Source organism: Amblyomma mixtum, chromosome 9 (assembly GCF_055824585.1).
Source record: "Amblyomma mixtum isolate Tamu chromosome 9, ASM5582458v1, whole genome shotgun sequence".
In the NCBI taxonomy this organism is placed as follows: Eukaryota; Metazoa; Arthropoda; class Arachnida; order Ixodida; family Ixodidae; genus Amblyomma; species Amblyomma mixtum.
The window spans coordinates 94237739-94258839 of record NC_143020.1 but is presented as its reverse complement, the minus strand read 5'-3'; the positions used below and the strand labels follow the sequence as shown (position 1 = coordinate 94258839).

The following is a 21101-nucleotide window of genomic DNA, read 5'->3' as shown; positions in this document are numbered from 1 at the left end:
TGAGCCCGTCGCTGTGCGGTCCTGGAGCTCATGACGCCGTCGCTCTCATTTCACCGTCGGAACAGCCGTCATACTTACCACAGGCACTGCGCGAAGTTCGTGGGCCTCCGCAGAGCGACGCGCATCTTTAATATCCTATCCTTTCAACGCCCTTCTGTCTGCACGTGGCGCAAGCGTTAGTCAATTGACGGCACTTGTCTCTTCTTTCTTCAAGCGGACTCACTTGTACCTATCTTTCTATTCTGCGCACTGCTTTTTCGCATTGCGCGTTGATGCATTGGAAGGCGCGTAGACCAGGACGAAATGCAAGAAACACTTTCAAATCAAAAGCACAACGCTCGCTGAACCGCAGATAGCTTACGCACACATAAATAAAAACTAGATACGCTACTAGCGCACCTGTATCGCTGACTATTCTTTTGTACATATTGTACGATACTGACGACACAAGAAAGTGGTAGGCGAGTTGTCCGAGTACTTATTTGAACATATATGTATAAGGAATGGGTTTGAATTCCAATCTTGCATATTTTGCTACGTGCATCATATTTTCTCAACTTTTCTTGCGGTGTGCACGAACAGACAGAAATTCGCGGATTGGAAGGACTGAAAATGCAGACGTTAAATTCATTCATGCATAGCAGCCGAGAGCGCAAACTGACGTCACAAGTCATCAGCCTCGTTCCACCATAGGCTGTGGCTAGCGTAGCGATGCTGTGTTGCTTGTGTTTCTTTGTCCGCTGCCACGTTCTTTATGCCATAAGTACTCCTCTGATCAGACTTGGATAAGGTATAATTTTACGCATATAGCTTCAATTGCATCTGTGCATAACATGTGCATCTTTCCATTAGCTTTCAGGGTTTCAAGCGCTACGCTTTTCACAAATTGCGCCATCGAAACTAGTGGACGAATAAATTTCGTCGTTGTTTTCAGCGCCGAAAAATACGATTAAATCGTGTGCAGCGCCATCGAAACGCGAGGCGCGAGCTCGAACAGGTTTTCCCGAGACGTTCTTCTACGTGGCGCAGGGCTTTTGATTCCTGCTGCACCATGGATAACAATGTCTCCATTACAACCGAAAACTGGATGGGCCAGTTAAACTTTGAGACGACATGCACGTTTTCACTCAAAGGCACTCAAAGGCAATCTTCCTGATCTCGTCGCTTGTCGAACACCACAGCTGCATCGACGAGCTGGCATCCGATGCCTCGACATCACTTTGTCCACGTACTCCAGTCCCAGCTGCTACTTGGTGGAGGAAGCCGTGGTTGCTCTTCGAGGCATCGAACAACTTCACATAAGAGACGGTATTGCTACGGTCGAGTCCAGAGTAGTCACTTTTCTGCGAAATAATTCAAACATTCTGAGATTCGTCAAGCTGTCCTACTCGAATCTGTCTCGGGGCGTGCAGGACGCCCTGCAGGGCCTGGAAAAGTGCGAGTCGATGACGGTGCTTCCCTGCACAAGTGACGACGACAGCTTGGAATCTAATACGCTGACTGCAATGCTGCGGAGCATGGCGACCACGATGAAGAGTGGAATTTCTCTGCTACTTCGGTCGCCCTGAAGGGCAATGTGACCCTGGCTGCTTTCGTCCTTACTGCTGATTCTGTAAGTTAAAGCTAGCTCTATAAGTGAATTGTTCGTTGCCCTTGAGGTGAACAATAGCGTGAGAACGTTGAGAGTTAAATTTGTGTTATTGATGAAAGCTGCGGAGAATCCTTGGCATCGGCTCTCTGCAGGAATACTTGCCTCGTCGACCTGTGCCTGCATGCGCGTCATGTGGACGATTACTGCTTGATCCTCATGGCTGATGCCCTGTCCCAAAACACCACGCTGGAAAACTTGGATGTCGGTAAAGCTGAATTTGGTGTGAGCGGAGTCTTGGCGCTTTGCCACGTACTTCACACCAACAAGACACTGAAGGAGTTAGTGCTTCCTTAATTTCCGGTTCCCGAGGTGGCGAGGTACTACGCCAGGTTTGGTATACGTCGTTTTATTCTCTTTGCGGAAATGAGTGCATGTTAGCATATGCTGCTGACAGTTCTGTGATTGAGGGGGTAGCGCACGGAAGGTGATTTGCAAAATTGTAAATTGCTGGGCTTAGCGTTGTGGGGACGCCTTCGTCCCCTGCGTTCGCTTTCCCTCAACTCACTAGTTCCCTGTGGTTAGCTTCCCCGCAACGCACTCCCTTTAGTGGGGTTACTTTTAACTAACAGGGGAGGGCGCTCGCGTCGCAGCGACAGCAGCGGCACGGATGGCGTGTTTTGCCGCTCGCGCGCGGGGGAAGGCTGTTCCCCTCAGCTCGTCCCGTCCGGTCTCGGAGCTTCCCTTTGCCCTAGCGTGGGCGAACGTTCGCTCGTAACCGTGCTGGAGAGTCGGACATCCTCGATTCCTCAGTGTATTTTGTTGCTAGCTGGCGTTATTGTTGTTATAGCAATAAATGCCTTGTTTGTGTCAGCCAGTGTGTCGTTCCTTTGTTCCCGTAGAGCACGGCCCGCCGTGGTCGGCGTGCGCTCGGTAGCGCTCGCGACCACGGGGTGGGGTCCGCGCGGTTTTGAACTATGTCAGCCGCGGTTAAACGGGGAGAACGGATTTATCTCCCCCATTTTAAACCCCACAGCGTCTCCCAGTGAAACATGTGCTGTGAAGGAATCAGTACTTAAGGGCTTCGGATTAATTTAGGCCAGCTGGGCTTATTCAACGTTTGCAGAGATCGTACAAGCACACGGGCACATTTTGCTTTTCGCCTCCATCGAAACGCATCCGCCACGGCCTTGCTGCTACTGCTTTGGAATCAGTAGCCGAATGCCCAAAACCACTCAGCCACCGTATCGTGTATACCTCCGAAGTGTTGTCGCCATAAAAAGAAATGCGAAGAACGAAGTGCTTGGGCGCCTTGTGACGCTGTACTATCGCGATGAAATGAAACACGAACAGCGGAAAGCTTGGCCTTCCGCACAATCAGCGCAGTCTAGCGCTGGCCCGCTTGTACGAGGATGCGTGTACAACTATATGATATGCCTTGGCTGTCGCTAGGGGCGTGTATACGCCCGAAATGTTGTCGCGATAAACAGAAATACGAAGGTAGTAATTACTCATTGACGTCCACCCGAGAACCCTTCGTCAGTGTCACTCCGAGACGCTGTACTATCGCGATGAAATGAAACACGAACAGCGGAAGCATGGCCTTCCGCACAACTGCGATAAGCCTTGGCTGTCGCTAGGCTTTTTTTTTTTTGTTCGTTCGCTTAGAATGCACCTCGAGCCGTTAATTCATACCATGCAGCAGCCAAAGAGAAGCCAAGCTAGCCGAGAACACTGATTTCAAACGCTGATTTGATATATTATGTCCTTTAAAAGCTCGGAGGTCGCACCCTCATGTAACATTCGTCGTCGGGTTATACTCGTTAAATTTTGATGCCACTCTTATCACAGTAGCACAAATTAAATGAATTCAATACCACATCTTTATAAAGAGCATCGAAAATTCCAGAACACTGTGGCGCAAAGACTTACCACTGATTGTCTTGACGTCACACTTTGTCTATCGTGACCCTTCTTGGTGCTCTCATCTGTGCACATCACCTGACCCCTTATGCAACCCTTATGCGATTGTCCGAAATGTAAACGGGTGGCTTTGTGTTGATCCGAAAGCAAAGGCTTCCTTTGGGCTGTCCTTCGAAGGCCCGCTTAGTGGAGGTGCTGTCGAACCACTTCAGCATCAGCGTTTAGCCCGAGCTAGTTTTTGATCCGCTCGGCTGTTAAAAAAGGGTTGTCTAAGGCGGCTTCAATAATCAACAGGTCTTCTTCCGCGATCGCGGAGTTTGGCCGCGAACCATGGTGCGCGAGTTTACCTTCAGTTTTGTAGTCTTACAAAGCTGTTCATTGTCGCAATAGCTCTCGGGGTATCCTCCACAATTCTTCTCCGAGGAATTTCTTGGGGGTACAAAGCGATCACTCCGGTCCTGTCCGTGTCCAACGCTCGCGGCATGGTTACTATTCAAGCTGAGAAGACTTCAAGCCGGTAGCTCAGCTTCTGCGCCGTTCACACGACGGTCCGTTCGCCCGCGGCCCGCGCACTACGTGTTCATGCGTCAGCACATTGAGAGGCGCGCTGGATAGGTGGTGGAGTGCGCTGGCCGCGGGCGAACGGACCGTCGTGTGAATCGGCCTTTAGAGAATAGCTCGCGGATGTGCAGCATCCCTTCCAATCGTCGCTTTTATTTCTTGAAGCTTTTATTTTTTTCGATGCAGACCTAGAAAAAAGTGACGATCAGGTTCGAACTTAACGCTTCAGTTCTCTGCTGCACGCAGTCATCGTGACAGCATGAAAGCGTGCCGTGTTTCACTGGCTGGGCATAACGACCAGGAAAGCTTATCATCCGCCAGTCTCGCCTGGCACTCTGAACACACATGCGGTGCGATAGCGCCGGTTGGAACAAGATTCTAGCGCTACAGCAGCGCCAACTGAAAGCGCCGATCTGCCTAGCGACAGCCAAGGCATATCGTAGTTGGACACGGATCCTCGTACCATCTGGCCGGCGCTATGCTTCGGTGATTGTGCGGAAGGCCATGCTTTTCGCGTTTCTTTTCATCGCGATATTACTTTCAGGGTCGCATGAAGGCCGTATATATTGCGATTGAAACAAGAATAGCAGAACGAGATCTTAGTTCATGGAGACATGGAATCAGGCAATTGATCTTCCCTTCCATATTTAAACGAATGATTCGCATAAGTGTTCATAGGGCCCGCAAGCATTTCCCTTCCAGCAGCTATTCTTATAGGTAGACTTGTTTTGGCATGCAAGTTTGCGTATTGGAGTTTCATTTCACGCTGTAGTGTGTGTGCGCGGCGCGCTTCACTGCAACGAGAGCGGCCCAGGCGAAAACATCAGGAACAGGAAAATTCCGCTGGGGCTTGTTGAAACGGGCTGTGGTAGCCGCACAAGGCATTACAAGTTCTCTAGAGGGTGTTGGCATTACCCCTTTACCTTGGGACCAGTGGGCGCCGGACGTGCTGAACCTCCCGGCACGGCGACCTCGGAGGGGATTGCATGCCCTTTCTGGGAAAGGGTCGGGACGGTCGTGGTGGGAACAGGGTTGCCAGTTAGTGTTGTGTTGTTGACTTGCCGTCCATGGAATAAATGATGGTTGTTGTGCTGCAGAAAAAGAATGTGTGTGATGGCGAGTGATTAGTAACGCCGATCTGATCACTTCGTTACTACAAGGTTCGCGTTGTACGCAGCGTAGCTTAAACGTATCATAGCTTAAATGTAAGTATATTTCAACTTCTAAGCATTCCCTTGACCACCCAGTTTTTTTCCACTGCGCAAGCAATGCCGACCAAGTAGGAAAGGCCCGCAGCGAGGAACGGTAGCGTTTAACGACAAAGTGTAGGCATGAACGTCAGCTTGTCAGTTGTGTTATTTTGCGGTTAAACGCGCTGTTTTACGCGACAGCCCGACGACGTGCCCCGAGGAGATAAATGGCATTGACTTTTGCAGCCTCTCTGACGCCACCATGAAGCTTTTCTTCGATGCCCTAGCCTCAAGCAGCTGTGTGCAGGCATTCACCGTTACCATCGACAAGAATCCACTGGTGAATGTGGCACCCCTTTGCGAAATGCTCATGGCCAACCGGTCCATCAGTAGCTTGCACGCAGATGACTGCGTTGTGTGGAGCCCCTCAGTCAGCGAATAAGATGCTCGCGCTTTGAATAACAATCTAGACAACATACACCAATGGTGCATCATGTGGAGAATGATGCTGAATTTAAATATAGGCAAACATGTTTCTTTCACTCCTAAACGTAATCCAATAAACTCGGAGTACTGTTTAAATTCTACTCCTTTGGAAAAAAATTTCCGAATTCAAGAATCTATGTGTGTATTTAGGACAGGACCTTTCATGGAAAACTCATGTTGAATATGTAGCTGTCAAAACCAGGATCTTGAATTTCTTGCGAAATTTCCACAGAGCCATACGTACGAGGATCTCACACCGCGCTGACATATTCAAGGATGGGTCTAATGTGTATGAGGTACAGCACTTTTACATTTGCTGGGATAAATTGGTAAATTGGTTTTTGAGGAAAGGAAACTGTGCAGTATCTGTCTCACATATCTCTGCGGACACCTGAATCGCGCCGTAAGGGAAGGGAGGGAGGTAGGAGTGAAAGAAGAAAGAGAGAAAGAGTTGGTACGGAGTACCCGTGTTCGAACCCGACCGCGGCTGCCTCGTTTCGATGGAGGCGAAACGCAAGAGGCGCCCGTGTGCTGCGCGATGTCAGTGCACGTTAAAGATCCCCAGGTGGTCGAAATTATTCCGGAGACCTCTACTACGGCACCTCTTTCTCTCTTTCTTCTTTCACTCCCACCTTCCTCCCTTCCCTTACGGTGCGGTTCAGGTGTCCGCCGAGATATGTGACAGATACTGCCCCATTTCCTTTCCTCAAAAACTAATTTAGTAAATGTAAAAGAACGGCTGTAACTCATACACATCAGACCCATTCTTGAATATGTCAGCGCAGTGTGGGATCCGCGTAGAGAGAGAGAGAAAACTTTATTTACAAAGGAATTCGGGGCACGCCCCAGGGTCCCCTCACGACCCCACTGCACTCAAGTGTTTATGTTCCTGAGGTCCATAACACTGGCAGCACGGCCGGTGGCGATGGTCTGCACGGCCGGGTCCTCCGAATGCAGCAGGGTCTCCCAGTCCTCCCAGGTCTTGAGGTTCTCTAGGTCCCGCGGGGGAGGGTCCGCCGGGCAGAGGGAAAGGATGTGGAGGGAAGAAGCGAAGGGTTCTGGGCATAGGGCGCAAGCAGGAGTGGGGAAGGAGGGATGATAGTGGGTTAGGGTAAGGGGCGAGGGGAGAGTATGTGTTTGTAATCTGCGCCAGAGTGTTGCGTGTCTGTTATCTAGGGAGGGGTGGGGCGGGGGGTAGAGCTGGCGAGAGGCTCTGTATGCCTGGGTCAGCTCACTGAATGAGTGCATGCGATCCTTCGTGAATCCCCGATCCGAGGCCACCTGAGCCCGGTTTAAAGAACCTCGGGCTAAAAGGTTGGCGGCCTCGTTTCCGGGATTCCCGGAGTGCGAGAGTCATTAGCGACAAACCAGACTGCACTGTTCTGTATACATGTTCTAAAAGATCTGATAATGTAGCCACACGTACGCGGATCCCCGCCCCGCCAAGTGGAGCTACATTATCAGATCTTTTAGAACGTGTATACAGAACAGTGCAGTCTGGTTTGTCGCTAATGACTCTCGTTTTCAGCACACTGTTTAAGCGATAGAGGAATCTTTTGATCGGTAACTTTTTATTATTAGGTGCCTGCGCAATAAATTGGAAATGTTACACCGAATCTGTTTCGACACAACCGGGATTGATAAAGATCTGTATATTCTGCCACATTTTGTATCCACACGTTGTGATCATGCTTTTAAGGTACTACAAATTAGATGTGAACTTTTAAAGCGTATCTGAATTGCTTCTTTCCACACGTCATGTCTAAGTCGAATAAACTGCCTAAAAACTTGGTCGACTGTACATCTGTGGAAGCGTTTCATGTATTTATTCATAAGTTGATTTTATCCTAAGACTGCCTGAAATTCAATGCACGCAAAGTATGCGAATGTTTGTGTTGTGTGTATGGCTTTTCCATGCGGCTTTCGAAGAGTCCCATCATCTGGCTATGGCACTTGAAATTTATTAATTTATTTACAATATTCATGATGGCCCTCGTGCGAGGGTATTACAAGGGAGGGGGGCGATACAAGCATAAAAATACCGCACAGGCACTTGAAATAAAACAAATAATACATTTAATAACAATTATGGAATAAAGCTAGTAAAGTACAGAAATAAAACAACAAACAACGCAGAATGAAAAACTCAGTAAAAGTATAATGCATAATACATGTAATAACGAAGTGTGGAATAAAGCTAGTGAAGTACAGAAATAAAACAACAAACAACGCAGAAAGGAAAATTCAGTAAAGATATAATGCACTTAATAAAACAAAAATACGAAATCTGTTAGTCCATTGTTTGCTTTAACGAATGCTGAAATGATTGTAAGTTAACCTGAGTAGCTGTGTGTGATGGCAGGTTGATGATTTCGCGTAAAGCGATAAACATCACGTTATGCGCTTTATTTTGTTATCGTGGCCACGGCGACTAAAGACTGCAGGCTGTGGCAAAAAGACATTATCGTAGAGGGTGGGATGGTGATACAATTTATGATGTAGGGTTAGACGAGCGAAATGGCGTCGACATGATGGCGGTTCCAACTATGAATCTAATGCTTGATTTTGTTGTACGTCCCCCCGACAATAATGCCCTCGGGCGCTGCAGTAATCGTTGAACAAATAATAAATAAACAGTCTTTTTGCTTTACATGCAACGTCAAGGAATGTGCACTGGCCCCTGCTTTGCCCGAAGTTTGCCGGCAGGTAATAACTGCATCCTGCACCACAAATTTACAGCCCAAAGGGTACTGAATGTTTTACGATACGTGAGCAATTTTTTCAGCTGTTCTACCTCCACCATTACTCAATCATCTGCTCAAATTGAGTGAACCGTATTTTATCGGTTTCGGACAACATGGGAAGGGTTTGTTTTTTATGTGCGACAAACGGTTGCGTCACAATTTTTGTACGAATGTTGTCGAGAAAAATGGCGGCACATTGAGGTCGGTCAGGGTGGTATATATAGACGAACGACATGTATATGAATGTCTGAAATAGCGCCGATCGGCTTGCTGTGTGCGTACTTCCGGCTGCTTGATGACGTCACCCTATTTTTCTTACCATCGCTGGGGTTCCCTGTACCATCTGCGAGTACAGACGCTAATACACGCCGCCGGCTTTCCTCTTTAGCGGGACTTTCGCATTAATACATGACGATGATTTGTATCCGGCTATTGATTTCCGCGAAATCTACGCAGTTCTGATAAGTCCTATAACAACTTCTAAAAGCTGCACACCTTATTTATTTATCTACATCTTTTTTTTGCAGCCAAAACGGAAAAGCGTTGCCAGTGAAGTGCAATAAGCGCATTTCCGATGTCTTTTTTCGGTTAATGTGTAGCTAGTCTGTTAACACCTCTCCCTATTACCTGAAGAACAACAAAAAAAAAAGCTAGACTGCGAACGTCCTGAGAGAAAAAAAATCGTTACTGACAATAGAGTTAGTAAGCCCCACACCCCATCACACAGCTGCCAACTTTTCTCCATGCATTTTTTTTTATTTCTTCTTAACAGAGTTTCCTATGTACCCCAAGTAGGCTACTTAATTAGAAGTCAAGTTACCGAGAACTAAATCTGTAGCTATTTACAAGACATACACTTTGCGCTCTCGGTCCCTACTTTGCATTCGCAATATGAATACACATCTGCCGGAGTAGGACCAACATTTAGACATTTAGACAACCGCTTCGAAGGCTCTTTAGCGCTCATGGGCCGGCCCGGCCTCGAAAAGTGGTGCAGCCATTGGCACTACTCAATGGTCATCAAAACTCCTTCAGACGTCCCATGGACATCGAAAACGTCCACAGGACATCCATGGGAGTTTTATTGCACATTGGGCAGACGGCATCCTGAGAGCTAAAGTAGCTGTTTGGGCTTGTTGGTCAGTGACCATGGTTAAAGAATGCAGCGCGAAAAGAAAAGGACAAACGAAGAAGTGGACAGGACAGCGCCAGTCCTGCACTCTTTTAATATGAACTCGAAGCCGTACAGACGCGCGCACACACGCCTACACACATCTACCCATCGTGTACCACGTGTGTACCACTCTCAAGGTTAGGTTACTTGTAAACATAAATACCCCCGAAAGCAGAATTGGCAGCCGTCGCCGTAGCTCAGAGGTAGAGCACCGGACGCGTAATTCGGAGGTCGTGGGTTCGGATCCCACCGGCGGCATGTGGTTGTTTTTTCTTCTGCTTTTCTAATCAATTATCATTAAGCGATAACATATTCAGTAATATTCTAAATTGATCAACACCCCAAAATAAATAAATAAGTTTAAAAAAAAATCCCCTGTGCCCCTTGGTTTCTGTGGCTGTTGGCTTCTCTCATATTTATAACGAGCCCCTCATTCCCCTTCCCTTGTTTGCTCATGTGTGTTAGTAAGTATGCATGAGTAACCAGCAGCGGTGCTCCATTTCCAAAGGCACAGTGAACTCTTCGTGCTTGCCATAGTGACCTCGCCTCGGGTAATCCTAGAACCCTCCGCGGCGAATAACCTCGTCGCAAGCGTCAGCCCCGGATGTCGATATCAAGCCTCCATAGCTGCTCCACGCAGTGAAGTCCTTTCGGAGGCGCTTGACAGTTTCCTTCACCTCTATGTTCTCAGTTTCACTCTCGCTGATTTCGCGTGCATTCTTGAATTCTTCACACTTTCTCCCTCCCACTAGCTAAAAAAGAAAAGAGGTGAAGCGTCTCGTACACTGCCCTTGTTTTTGGGGATGTTAACTTGTCCAGTGTGTTTCGTCTTCGCTTTATACATTCTGCGAAGTTGGACGTCGCCCCAGAAGGTCGTGCCTGCCTGTGCTGTCTGACAGTCAGAGAAACGCACTCTCGCTCAAATTTATATACACGGGAACACACACACAGTCACGAACGCACAGACCCGAACATGCCCTCACTGCCGCCATGGCGGTTTTCTTTTTGTTTTCTTTGCGAGCCGTCTACAAACACGGTGTTTTATGTAATACATTCGGAAGCCACCAAGCTATGGTACCGCCGGCGCAGAAATATTTAACGACTTCAGCAGGTTTCGGGTTGGCGCTTCCAGTGCTGTTGGTCCGACGCGGTCGTCGACGAGGTGGTGTGGAAGGCGGAGAACTTTGATATGGAAAAAAGTTTTCAGAAAAATGCAAGGGTCTTCAGGGTATGCAGTAGTCTGGGGGGGGGGGGGGGGGGTACAGGGAAGGAGGTAGGGGCGGCAAGGTGCGAGTAAGAAGGAGACTGGAAAGTTACACTTGCATTACGTTCTCCTCTTGAAAGAAAATATAAAAAATACTAAGGAACAAAGCCAAACAGAAAGTCTAAACAGAGGTATGCGTGTTTATGGCGTTTGGTCGGAAGGAGCTGAAAGTGAAAAGGGGCAGGAAGGGGGGCAAGCATGTGTGAAGATGAAAGAAGGAAAGAAAGAAAGAAGGAAAGGAAGAAGGAAAGAAAGAAAGGAAGAAAGAAGGAAAGAAAGAAAGGAAGAAAGAAAGAAAGGAAGAGAAAGAAAGAAGAGAAGAAAGAAAGAAAGAAAGAAAGAAAGAAAGAAAGAAAGAAAGAAAGAAAGAAAGAAAGAAAGAAAGAAAGAAAGAAAGAAAGAAAGAAAGAAAGAAAGAAAGAAAGAAAGAAAGAAACGGGAAAGACGGAGCACACGCCTGGAAAGTCAAGGGGTGAGGGGATTTTTTTCAGCATGTGTACATAAACCTGTTCCACGCCGGAGAGCCGGTAGAAGGAATAAGGACCTGTGTGGGAGTGGCGGGCTCCAAGACCACACTGCAGGAAGAACTTCAGCCGCTGCAAAACCAGAATGTAAGGACGATGAAGAACAAGAAAATAGAAAGAATAATGGAGAGGAGTACGAAAGATAGGAGCGAAAGGGCGGAAGATGTTAGCCTCAGTGCAAGGAGGAATGTCAGGAGGAACGAGTGGTTCCTGCCGGCGAAGTGACGTCGGCCTTACTGCAGCAGGGAGGGGCAAGTGTGTACGTTCATGTCGAGTGTGCGTAAGTGTTCCCGTGTGCGCCTTTGTGGGCGGCAGACACGATATAGGAGTCGGGCAACGGGTTTATCGGACGCCGGGAGTCCTTCCAAGCGTGAAGCCAGACTGGGGGATGTTTATATTGTTTTTCTATTAACGTTACACCGTTGAGCACATGTACAATAAAGGTTCATACCAACAAGTGCAACCCAGCCTGACTCCCCTTCTGTGGTCTCGAGTGGGCGTTTTACTTCTGATACGCGGTTATTTTGGAGGCCGTTGGTTCCAACTACCTGAGATAAAGCCCTTCAGGGAAACTACTGAGCAGACTTCTCCACTTAAAAATCTTTTGTGAAGCTGAGGCACTTGCTTGAGTAATCGATTTCATTGTAGGCTTAGTAAGTTTTAGTTGTCAATTCCGCTGTAAGAGTAATACTTCTCTGTATCGTTAAGGTCGCCATTAGCGTTTCACGTGTGACAGAACAATTATCTTCTACATTAAAATGGTAAGACTCATACATGTATACGTACTGGTCGCGTCAAGCCCCACCTCACACACAAAACCACGCAACCATGGGAAGCGCCGGAAACAAATATTAGAAATAAATGTGGCCTTATCTGGACAGATTTGCGCAGTTCTCTAGATAACCATATCTGGCAGAAGCTCATGTATGGCAATTTGTGCGTATACTGTCATATATATCGCTTCATCAGTGAAGACACGGTCAGAAGTGATTGAAGAAGCCCGGGGAACGAATACATCGATAATGCTAATAAGTTTGTGTTTTTTTCCAAAGGTATTTGTACATCACAATTTTTTCAAGAGGCGGCTCCGCCGTTTGTTTGCTTCAGGAGAGACGCAAGTTATACGGCCCTGGTGCCTACAGGCTGCGCGACTTAAAGACCGTGAGTTTTCAGCAGAAAGAATTGACTAAACTAGTGGGAATATTAAGTAACTAACTTCCACAGGTTTTAGAACTTAAACCTTTTGGGGGATTAAAGTTCTTCGGATCCTGGATATCCTTGAAGCATCGCGAGTGTCGTTAGTGTCCAACTATACATGTCTCAATAGGCAACCTTATGGCATCGAGATATTGAGCGACGTTTGTGCATGTAGGCGGCTGCTTAGTTTTTGGGGCGAAGCCCCAACGCTTTCTCTGCTGGAGCTTCCTTCCAAGAATACTGCCGTTAAACTCGTTGCTAAGCACCAACTTCTCCGAATGCCCCGCACTCGGGTGTAACACAAAGGGCTTTAACAGAATATGCATATATGTCCGACATTTTGGAATGGAATATGCTACCAAACTCTGCTGTCACTTCACAATCACTTAGGCAATTCTTAGATAAGCTGCACAATGTTCCACCGTCTACATGAAATATATGCCAGACTTTTATTATTGTATAAGTGGCCAACGCTGTATGTACCGAATTTTGTGTTCATTTCATTGTTTGTGTCATTACTGTTTTTTAAACCACATTACCCACTCCTGTGATCAGAGCCGACAGTATAAATAAATGAAATGAAAATGGATGATTTTCGATAAAAGTTTTGAAAATTGGAAAATTGGAAAGGTGGAAATGTTGAAAGTAATGGTCCACTCTTATGATATGTAGCAAAATATATTTTTTAAATGTTTTCATCAATCGTATCGAATAGTAAAGACTGCCGTAGAAAACCAATGGGGAACGCTTTTGATGACAGCAAGAACGTTAATAGAAAAAAAAATTTAAGGCTGCCGTCGGGTGATCTGCGGATGTATTGATTATTTTAGTGAAATCTTACGTTATATGAAAAAATTGCGTTCGTAAACGGTTTCCCTGTTAAAAATGCTTTTGTACAGAATTGTTTGGTATGAGCGTATGAAGCAGAAAATTCCCGAGGCCTCCTGTCGGACATCTGTAGAATGTTATCCCGAAGAGAATGAGTGGAGTTGTGGTGGGGACTAAGCCTTGTAAGCCTTGGAAACAACTGCGGTCGCAAAGGTTGGGTCTGTACAACTGTTACCATTACTAATTATTTGCCACATGAATCCTGGGCCAAGAATTCAGCGAAAACTCTGGGAACACTTCCCTTCTTTCAGCCTGCACTTAAAATAACGTGAACCGGAGCGTACTTATTACATATTTTCCGCCTACTTCCGCAGTTGATCCAAAGCGGCCTCATTATCAACCAACAACAGTCACTGGGTTGGTTCTCCTTGACCTGCTCTTCTATTCGTAGCTGAATCAGAACACCACGACTGATTTTGCAGCGAAAGCTACATTGGCCACGAACTTGCGATTTCGCTGTGGCGGTGCTCCGAGGAGATACAGAGATCGACCTTGAGCTGTTGCCTAGCAACCGCCGCAGCTGGCCAGAACAACCTAGCGGACGCCGCGCTCTCGCCGCTCCATCTAGCATGACGTCACACCGCGCGCCTCGCCGCGGAGCCGCCGCCGCCGTTTGGTATGACGTCACACCGCTTGCCTCGCCGTTGCGCTCGCCTCCGCTAGCTTCGCCAGCTGTGTCGTATGCCTGATGACATGTCGGAACATTGAAAAGGAGTCCAACCTGGACTTGGAATCAAGATTAACCAAGGCTAACCAAGCTATGCATTAGTTTTTGCTACGTATATCCTGGCATAGCTGAGCTAAGCCACTGCCAATTCTTTAACCCAAGCATGCATTGATGATTTCTTATCTGAAAAATTTAGTATTTTCCCCCTTTTCTTTCTTTACTTTTAAGCCTTTTATGGATTCCTGTTACTTCTAAATACTTTCATTCACTTTAAAACTGCGCTACATATATATCGTTGATGTGCTTCCGGTTGTGCTTTAGTGATGTTCGTGTTTCATCGTGTATGTTACCTGATGTATAAAATTTGGATGTCGGTTGTATATTTCGCAGTTTTTTTTTTGTACGCGAATTATATCGCATTTTGTTCACGATACAAGTCGGTATCTGTTACTGCCATTCGATGTACTGGCTTCACAGGCCTTCCTCAAGTTGTGTATAAACCTTACCCCTTAGGTGACCATCCAGTTCTAAAAACAAAACCTTTTGGCTTTCATTTGGTTCTAAAATTGACACTCGACCTTCATTCCCGCCCTGAAACCACGCACGCGTACACAGGCTGGTACAAAAGATCGAGCAGGCGTGCTTGTACGCAGCCTCGTTCTCACGTTGCGTGACGTACAACACCCCACTAGGTCCGTGTGAATGAATGAACGGATGGGTGAATCGACGTCAGGCCGCTGCATCAACAGCACAGCGGGGACTCCGGGCACGTCGTACTAATTCACGCGAAATACGAGCGGAGTGTGATGCCCTCATGTCTCGTCGTCTCGTTAGCGCCCGCGGCGACCTCAAGCGGTGACCGCCGCCAAACGAAACTCCACCACCGAGCGCCAGCATTCGCAACCACCGCGTATCGGGTGTCTCGCATGCGTCCACGAGACAGGTCCCTGATTGATTGGTATCGTCCAGACGGTTATCGTTCATTGCGAGCCGATACATGTTGCCACCACTCGACTCGCTGTCGTGGGAGAGACAGCTGAGACGCTGAGAAATTAAGAGAGGCAGATGGGGAAAAGAAAACAGCGAGTATAGGGGCGAACGAATCTTGTTTTTAACGAATGAAATCGAAGAACACGTGGGTGTGGGTACGTCATTGGGACGACGCAACCGGAACTTGCGGGCGTTCGTTTTATTTGTGCCCTTTCGCCGTAGTGTATGCAGTGTACTGACGCTAGACGGCGCCACCGTTTCCCACCGTTTGGACTCCCCGTTCGTCAAACCTGTTGTGCGCCATGACGCTAGATCCTGCAACGCCGGACTGGTGAATTCCCACGCGAAGCTCTGTAACAGATTCTGCATCTGCTTTAGGTGTTTTACTTTTATCGTAGAGACACGGGGCATGCGAGCAGTGATTGAACGCTGGGAGGGTTGCATCGAGAGGTGTAAAATAAAAGGAGTAAGGAGGGTAAGAAAACAGAAAAGCATTTGGAAGCTTGGTAAAGGAATACATCTACTCAGGGCAGGTAGTGGCCGCAGATCCAGACCACGAGAATGAAATAGCTGCGAGAATAATAACTCTGGGGACTGCATTTGGTAGGCACTATACCAAGTCATGAAAATCAACTTACCAGGCTCTATCTTGAGTTCTCAGATTTCTAGTGAAGCGTTTCACAAGACGAGTTCCATAATTCCGTATGTTTTCCGCATGACTCCGTCTATACAGACTCCCCAATGATCACTGGGCACATCTCAATAAATTTAGCCACCTGGGCGTCCTGTGCTCGTCCTGTACGTACTAAGACATGTGGAGGACGTCCAAGGCAGTTTGTGCTCATGGTTACGGACAGTGCATAAGGAGATGTCGAAATTCATACGACTTCGTATGGTCTCATCCACATCACACGGAAATCACGTGGAGACTGTTCGGGAAGGGGATGGTGTAGAAATCATACAGGGAACGTATGAAAACCGTATGGATTCCCAATAATTCTCCGAATCGTATGTTTTCAGTGTTCCCATGATTTCACATGACATTTTACATGTCCAGTTGAGATTCCATTTGGTCCACCCCACTGGATGATCCAAATGGAAGGGTGATGATTCGGACCAGTGGGTAATTCACATGAGGTTTCATAGCGCAACAACGAAGGGATAATAAACAAGCACTAACAGGTGTTAGAGCTTGTGTCTTGTCCCTTCGTTGTTGCACCGTGGAACCTCATGTGGATCCAATTGGAAGGGTAGAACCCGTTGGACTAGGGAAACCACTAGGGATACCCATTAGGATTCATGAGTTCAATTAGCTGAACCACTGAGTTCATTTGATTCCAATTGGAATACTCAAAAGGGCCCACTTTTTATTGCCTCGGGAGTTCATGATAACCCAGCTGAAATCGAGGCGAAAAACATGGAGATGGGCAGTGCATTTAATGCGATGAGAAGATAACCAATGGTCTTTTGGTGTACGGGTGCAGATTCCAAGGGAAGTCAAACGCAGCAAGGGCAGCAGAGGTTCACAGGGGCGGATTGGATTAGGAAACCTGCGGAGATAGAGTGGTCGCAGCTGGAGAAGAGCAGTGTTAATTAATTGGAGGTTAGTGGGAGAAACCTTTGCCAGGCCGGCAATGGATGTAGCTATGTGTCGTGTCCGGTCGCTGTGTTGAATGCAGCGAAAGACGCACACGGTACTTTTAGACTTCGTTTATTTAGAGCCGATGAGGGTGCGACCAGCGTCGACCGAGGCAGCAGCCGAACTGGCCGCCCGAAGAAAGGAGGGAGTGGAGAAGCGTCCACGGGAGGGAGTGGCTTCCCAGAACAGGAGGAGGGTGCGGGGGCGCACCGTGGGGGGGCATCCGGCGACCGCGTGCGACGAGGGGCAACTGTCGTGGTCGTTAGGCGAGGGGCAACTGTCGTGGTCGTTAGGAGGAGGATGAGTGGTCGTTAGGAGGGGAATGCGAGTGGTCGTTAGGAGGGGGCGCACACACACAAAAGCAATAAGGGGACACAACACTTCCTTCCCCCTTAGAAAGTTGCATGGTATCGTGCAGGGGGTCGGCGCTCACGCGTGGAGGCGCGCTGGCTTTGTGCGCTCGGGGGAGAAACACTTGTAGGCTGGCTGTTGTTCGCTGTGTCTCCTGGGTCTGTCCTGGGCGAAGTCTCTTCTTCCGGGAAGAGGTGCCAGGCTATGTGGGAAAATGGTGCACGTGTTCTCTCCGCTGGCGGACAGCTCTCAGACGGCGTCGTAAATCTACGCAGCTGGTTGAGATGTCGGCGTGCTACTGTGCCATGTATGTTGACGAGCCAAGAGCGCAGGCCTATGCGTCTGACAATTGTAGCTTCCTCCCAGCGTGGCTTTTTCAGGAACTGTCGGGCGAGGACGCGCTGCCCCTCATTAAGCGTGCCGCAGCGCGGAATTGCTTTTTCTTCCCGGAACGTCTCTGCCTTTGGCTCGGGGAGGATGGCTGTGAGCTGGGTTCGCATTTCACGCTCGAACATCATTTTCGAGGGGGTCTCACCTGTTGTGCTCTGAACCGTCGTGTGCTGCTTGAAGAGAAAGCGCGCAAGGCGGCGCTGCAGCGAGCCTGTCTGATCTCTTTCAAGGGCGCGTTTTAGCTCGGCTACGTAGCGCTCGGCTTGTCCGTTTGTCGCTGGGTGGTAGGGGGCCGATGTAACTGATGAGATCCCGTTGTCGCGATAAAACTTGAGGATCTCCGCAGACACAAACGGTGTTCCGTTGTCCGACACTACCTTGCGCGGCAGGCCGAACGTTGCAAATAGTGATCGGAGGTTGTCAATGACTGCTGCCGAAGTCGTCTGTCCCATTTGCCTTATCTCAAGCCACTTTGTGTAGGCATCCACGACCACAAGGAAAGTGCAGCCCTCAATTGGTCCTGCAAAATCAATGTGCAGTGTGTGCCATGGTGTGTCTGGCTTTTCCCATTCTGGGACAGGAGCTTTCGGCGGGGCGCTCCGGCTGCTCTGGCAAGGCTTGCATTCTCGCACCACTGTTTCGATGTCGTTGTCAATGCCAGGCCACCACATGTAGCTTCTGGCACACTTTTTCATTGCAACGATGCCCCGATGTCCGGCGTGGATGAGAGACATAGCTTGTGCGCGTAGTTCTCTCGGCATCACAACTCGGGACCCAAATATGATGCAGCCGCGATGGGTGCTCAACTCTGTAGCTCGCCTGCGGTAAGCGTCGAAGTTGTCCCCTTTGAGTTTATGCACGTTGCCTTGTTGAACAGCTGTGTAAACTAGCCGGAGAGCTGCGCACTTCTGCGTAGATGCTGCAACTGTGCCTGCTGTAAGCGGAGGTTCTGGCAGTGCTTCGAACATCAGAACGTCTCCTGGTGGAAATGGTTCGTCAACAGTTGCGTCTAGTGGCAGACGGCTTAGCGCATCGGCGTTTTGATGTTTACCAACCATGTTCTGGCTCGGCGTCTGGTGTATGCCGCATATCATCACGCCTAGTGGAGAAAACCAGTTTCTCCCTAGAAGGCTTGATCCTGTGCCCTTCACAACAAGCAGAGGTAGCGTATGGGTCTGGCCGTTGTAGTTAACCTGCACGTTGGCAGAGCCCAATAGTGGCAGATTCTGTCCTGACCACGTTCGCAGGTGCGTGTCGTCTTGTTGCAGGGCGGGTGCGTCAGATGGCCATGAAGTTCGGAACGTGTCCTCACTGATCAGAGTACAGGCTGCGCCGGAGTCCACCTCGAACTTAATCAGCTGGTGATGTACGCTTACTTCTGTAAAAATCTTCGGTCGCGTGCCGAGATTCATGGTGTTCAGGTCGTACAACACAGATGGTGTTGCTGATGTTGTTCCATGGAGATCAGATAGCGGCGTATTCTCTGAGGCGTTGACGCTGTGATTAGGCTGGGAAGGTGACTTTATCTTGGCAAGTCTCCGTTTCGTAATGCATGCTCTTTCGATATGCCCTCGCTTGTGGCAAAAATTACACGTGGCTGACTGGAATCGACATCCCTGGGGGTTGTGTTGGTCGTCACACCGCCAGCAGCGTTGTGCCTTTTTGACCGATTTTACAACAACAGAAGGCTTGCGCACCTGGTTGCTTGTCTGGTGTACCGGCTCGGTGTTCCGGCGAATCCCTCTCTGCTGGTGACCGGCGCTCTCCGCTCGAACGGCGATGTCGTAAGCTTTGCTGAATGTGAGGTCCTTCTCAGCGAACAGGCGCTGCTGCAGTGACTCGTCACTCAGTCCGCACACAAATCTGTCGCGTAACATCACGTCCAAGGGAAGCATGGTGGTGTTAGCAGAAGAAGCTGCGTCTCCCTCCTGCCCGGTAGCTGTTGTCGACAGCGTTCCAAAATTGCAGTCGGCAGCGAGCTTCTTGAGCGCGGCTACGTAGGCGCTCACAGTTTCTCCTCCCAGTTGATCTCGTCGTTGGAAGCGAGCCCGGCTGTAGACCTCGGATGGCCTTGGGTCGTAGTGCTTTTGCAGCGCTTTTACGATGTCGTCGTAAGACACTGCCGCTGGTGTGCTTGGCTGAATAAGGGCGCAGACAGTATCGTAGGTCTGCTCCCCGCACAGCGTCAGCAGGTTGGCCCTCTTCAAGGCTGGGTCTGTGATGTTGTTAGCTTCAAAGTAGAACTGAAGGCGTCCAACCCACGATGACCACGATGAGCCGTTGAACTCTGGTATCTGATTGGGAAACCCTCGCGCAGCCATGGCTTGTCAATAGCGTTGCGTAGCGCGGGTCGAATCCACTTTCTCGTCGCCACTGTCGTGTCCGGTCGCTGTGTTGAATGCAGCGAAAGACGCACACGGTACTTTTAGACTTCGTTTATTTAGAGCCGATGAGGGTGCGACCAGCGTCGACCGAGGCAGCAGCCGAACTGGCCGCCCGAAGAAAGGAGGGAGTGGAGAAGCGTCCACGGGAGGGAGTGGCTTCCCAGAACAGGAGGAGGGTGCGGGGGCGCACCGTGGGGGGGCATCCGGCGACCGCGTGCGACGAGGGGCAACTGTCGTGGTCGTTAGGCGAGGGGCAACTGTCGTGGTCGTTAGGAGGAGGATGAGTGGTCGTTAGGAGGGGAATGCGAGTGGTCGTTAGGAGGGGGCGCACACACACAAAAGCAATAAGGGGACACAACACTATGCAAACGATTACGATGCTGTAGAATACATGGGTCAATTGTTATAACTGATTGTACATCTGTCTATTGACCGTGAGCCCTAGGAGTGACACCATTTGGTGGGGTAACAACGACGACGTTCATGTGACACTCAGCAATACCAAGCTATGGTGCACGCGTCCAGTGTGAAAAGAATTGAGACTAGAGCACAAAATTTATTACTTCCACATCGCTTGTGCTTACGTTCGCGGTCCGTGGCTTCTCACGCTACATCAAAGCAACATACACCAGTGCCATTGCCATAGGATGAAGGCTTGGGCATGAGGCAGTGACGGAGCCAAGGGGCGGCCACAGAAAAATCAACCGAAAACTTCGTTCAGACTTCGTCATATGATAGGGCCTATGCAGCCCGTTTCGGGATCCTTCGCTGCGGGACTTGTATTTTGATCATTTATTTTATTTTTATGCGATAGCACTTGAGTTATCACACCAAAACCCCGCCTATGTCCGAGACAATTCTCTGATTGGTCGAAAGAGGTCTCGTGATTTTATCACGTCATCACAACCTGTCTTAATGGGCCACCCTGATTGGTCGATAGATGTCACGGGACCTTCTGACGTCATCACAGCCTGCCCACTCTAGCAAGTGGCAATTCATGATTGGTTGAGGGAGGTGAAACTGACGCAAACACATACAGAACTTGCAACAGAAGCTTCGACAGATTAGTGCAGACTTACAATTTTAAAGGTACCCCCGAAAAGATTTCGGTGGTCATATTCAGTGTGACACACCTGTACAG

The 21101-nt window shown here is 48.8% G+C and overlaps 1 pseudogene; it reads left to right on the top strand.

Annotated features, from left to right (window-relative positions):
- Nucleotides 1-1051: 1051 nt before the first annotated feature.
- Nucleotides 1052-5704, top strand: LOC149330197 (uncharacterized; annotated as a pseudogene).
- Nucleotides 5705-21101: the final 15397 nt, after the last annotated feature.